The sequence below is a fragment of the Geospiza fortis genome, unplaced genomic scaffold (assembly GCF_000277835.1).
Source record: "Geospiza fortis unplaced genomic scaffold, GeoFor_1.0 scaffold53, whole genome shotgun sequence".
NCBI lineage: Eukaryota > Metazoa > Chordata > Aves > Passeriformes > Thraupidae > Geospiza > Geospiza fortis.
In genome coordinates this window covers 12,833,208-12,837,831 of record NW_005054305.1, presented here as the reverse complement: position 1 = coordinate 12,837,831, position 4,624 = coordinate 12,833,208, and positions in this window count along the sequence as shown.

Sequence of the window (4,624 nt, the reverse complement as noted above, 5' to 3'; positions counted from 1 at the left end):
TCAGTCCTGCAAAATATTTCTGCTGGACAGCTGCTTTTCTGTCTCCTGGAGGACCTGAGACAGCCTTCAGGGGTGGCTGACTTCTTCACTCACAGGGCAGCAGGTGTAGGTCCCTACCTCTGACCCTCTCAATAGGAGGCTGCAGCAATTCTGGTGCCCTTCTGGTCCTTCATGTCTCACCTTTATCACACAACGGGAGACTTTTTAAAAACTAAAGCAGGTCTTCAAGAAAGAAAATTTCTATAAGTATTTTATATTGAGATAATTTGAGAGGTGCTTTTGTTAGCAGAATAATTAATTCATGTGATTTATATTAGAGAGGCCAGACTAGATGACTGTAGTAACTTTTTCTGGCTGTATTCTATATGAGAGCCTGATTCACTTACAGGAAACTTAGTTTTATTAGAACCATTGTCAAGGTAAGCCTGACTATTGATAGAAAGAATTTCAAACATAATTTAAAGAAGACAAAGAAATTGCACTTTCGGGAGGCTAATTCATCCTAGGTCAACATTGGTGGCACTTGATTCTGGAAAGTTTGCTTTTCTAATCAACTTTCTCAGAGGAATTCATTAACTGAAAACCTGTGACTAATGAAAGATGTTTTGTTCTTTTGAAGTTCAAGCTAATTTCCATGAAGGTTACTATTACTAAGCAACAGATTCTGCAGAATGTCTCTTGGGGGGCTGAAAATGTAATATGTACAAAGAGTAAAGCAAAACACAGCACAAAAAATGATGAAATACTATCCCCAGACACAGAGGCCACAAATAGCACCATGGCCAGGGCCTGTTTTGGAGTATCCTTCCTTGAAAGCTGTTTTTTGACCAATGGGAAAGCTTCTGCAAGAGCAAAAGATCAGCATAAGCCATATCACCATCTGTGGTGAACGTAATGCAAGGTTCAGCCTGTACTCAGATGTAGAGGTACACCAGAGCATGACCAAGGGGAAAAAAGAACGAGTCTCAAATACATTTCAGCATCCATTATTCTTTGTAGAAAAGCAATCACCTGTAATATACTTTAGTGATATTAAAAGAAGAATTATTATTCCAGCTGTGAGAACAGAGGGAAATGAAATACCGGAGTGCTTTCTTGAGTCACAAAAGATGGTGTCATCTTCTATGCAGCTTTGTGTCAGAGTAGAAATATGCATTTGCACCTTGCTTAAGTAAAAAAAGCACACCTGGATGTTCAGCTTTGGGGATAGAAATTTCATTCTGTCCTCTTAATTTGCCTTTATCCACCAGCTTAGCTAAATACAAGGTACAAATGATAAAGAGGGGAAAACCCCAAACCCCTCAATTACTTCCAATAACCTTTTAAATGTTTGAGTGAGCTCATTTGGTCTTTTCTTTCTTGTGTTCAGTTTGGGTGACTCTGTAAGTGGTGTAGTTTTCTGGCATAGAATTTCCATGAGGTGAATTTCAATATTTGATCAATAGAATTAATGAACTTTACAATATCATGCAACTTGAACCACTAATCATGGTATATGTAGGAGATGTACAATCTGGAAATAAGTAAAATATTCTAAATATTTGAGTTAAAAATATCTCCCCAAAGGTAGGAACAGAATATACAAAGCAGTTGTTAGCAGAGAAACCCAAGTATTTTCTAACTGCTCTGATTATTACATTCAGAGTTTTTTCAAAATATATCTTCTGAGACCATGAAAGAAAGGTTTATTATTATCCAAAATTTTATTAAGTGACCAGTGAGGCACAAGAGACACTAATTTTTAGAGAAATGAACTAAACATAACCTCTAGCTAGATGCTTCCTTGTCGCTGGAGGTACTGAGGGTCAGCAGGTGTCTACACTTCCAAGCTATGTGAAGCAGGTTCTTTGGACATTTCTAGGAGCAGCTGTGTCCTCATCTGGCTATGGTGGAGGTGCTTAAGTCACACCAAAGCCCTGCCAATGTCCAGGCATTTAATGCAACTCCTGCCTACAGAGGTGGTACAGTTACCTCATGCCCGCTCTTTTCCTCAAGAACCCAGGACATTAATAAAACACATGTATTCATTACACAAGGACTTAAATACAGGTCTCTTTCCTTCCACTGAAAGCCCCTGCAGCCATCACACCTTGTAGCAATAACTGGTTTTGGGCTTAATGAGTATCTCAGCACAGTTTAGTACTGCCCCAGGAATTCTCTGCAGCTCATGTTTGGCTGGCTGTTCTGGGAGATGCCTTGTCACATGAGAATGGCAATACCACCATGAAGCACTATCTCAGTACTCAAACAGGCAAACAAATTGAAAATAGAATTGGACTGACCTGAAGCTGCAGATAAGGGCTATGCTCAACTTCAGGTCTGTTCTCATTTCAGACCTGAAATGGCTCACACCTTTTCCAGAGCGTTCTATATCTTGTACATAACTTTTGCATGATGGATTTTTTCCAGATGGCTGATTCTGAATGTTAAACCTTACTCAGTTTAAAGGGATTGAGATTTTAGAAAGGGCAATCTGCTTCCCCATGACTTCTCTGTGAGAGTATATGAAGTAAAAATAATCAGGGACAGAATGCCTGGGAATCTGAACCTGTTATATCTCTCCCACCCCAATCTATGCAGAAATTTTGTAGCTCAGTTTGAAGATCACCACTTTGCTTCTATTATGTGTATCAAGTGACTGGATGGCTTTTAAAAATGAGTGTGCAGTTAGAAATAGATTCTCTGCTTTAATTGTATGTTCATTTTATGTTGTTGGCTGTAAATCATTCAAGCAAGGGTTTGGAATAAGTAAGTTTTGAGAAGTCTGATTAATTGATTACAGTAAGTATAGCTTTCAGTCTTACAGCAGTAAAGATTTTGTAGTGCTCCCACAGGTCAATTGCATATCTAGAATGATGCTTATATTTTATAAAAATGTTGAGAAAATTAATGGTTTTCAAAATTTTTATACTAGCACTACTTTAAAATTGGTGTTACAGTGACATAGAGCAGTTATTGTTTTTACTGACTTCGGTACATTTTGTTATATCCAAAATTATAAGGAACAAAGAGAAATATGTAGTTAACGTAGAGGGAAGTGCATAAGCATGCATAATCTGTAAACTGGGAAACAAGGATTCCTTAGTTCTGCTGCTGGTGGAGTAATTATTCTCAAGAATAACTAATCCTCCTTAAATGGAGGATTTTGGGTTATGTTTCTGCAATAGACCCTAGTTTTCTGAACTTCAGCATAAAAGGTATAAAAGGTATGACACTCTGCAGAACGAAATAGTTTTTTGGGTGATTGTACGCAGAGCATGGTGCTAATAACACCAAGATTGTGGGCTCAATCCTCATATCAGCCATTCACTTAAGAGTTGGACTTGATGATCCTTGTGGATCCCTTTCAAATCAATATTCTGTGGCCTGTGATTGAGTGTGTATGTGTACTTACATATTGTTGTTGTCAATGTCATCACTGTCATTTGTGTTTACAGACTTCTCTACACTAAGCTCCATGAAATTAATCCTCTCATTTAGAATTGGTCTTCAAAGATAGATACAGCCACAGTGGAAAAGGGAAGGCTCTACTGCTACACATTTCTTACTGCATCTTGAATATGTAAAAATAATGAGATTACTATAGTCCTTTGTATTGGCCTTCTTCCCAGCTGGAGTGGAAAATGACAAAGCCATCATTCATGGTGATGTAAAATGCATGTCTTGCCCAAGGAAGGTGGTACCATTTTCAAATGACCTGATTTGCAAAGCTCAAGCTATTTTGGGGTGGTAGGTAAAGAGCCTGAATCGTCGTATCAGATGAATCGCTATCACATAATATCATGATATCATGATATGTCGTGATACATCATCATATCATGATCACTGTGCTCTGACCCCCTAGAAGCAATCTTCTGATTGAGGCCTGCCCTAGACAGAGGGACTAAAAGCAAGCATGCTGAAGAAAATATAAACCTGAATATTTCTGAAATATAGAACTGAGTACTTCTGACATGGAGGTATAATGGCTCTTGTAGAGCAAAAAAAAACTGGTATTTGTAATGCATTGATGACCTATATGTCACTTTTCTTATCCAGACTTCATAACAATTTCTTAGTGAACAAGTCTCAAGAAATCAAATTTTCGATGAACTTATCTAGCTGGTGCTATTTTAATTTAACTCATTTCCAGTCAGGAATATTTAATAATAGGCTTCTATATGAACTGTGCTTCAAACAGTGAGATATTCTGCTGAGCTCTGAGTGCAATAGAAAACTTTGGTTTACAAGTGTGTAAAATAGTAAAATATGCATAGTAAAATCTGTGCTTTTATTGCTTTTTTGAACCTTTAATTCATACTAAGAATGCAATCATTCCTGGCAAATGGAGAGTAAGTGCAATTATGGCTTAGGTAGTAATGTGCTTGAACTTCTGGAAAAATAAACTTTTTTCTAAATATGCCTGTCAGAACATACTTTTGCCCAGAGTTTCCTGCTGTTCCCTGATATTCCCCTGCATCTGAGAAATTAGTTTAAACATGGTTGCCAGAAATTGGGATTATAGACTTTCAAGGGAGTATTAAAAACAACAAATACATGACTTTTTAAAGTCTCTGCTCTTTTCTTGCCACCAGAAGGACCAGTATAACACAAGGACTGTGGCAGCCTCTTGGTGCCAGTTCAC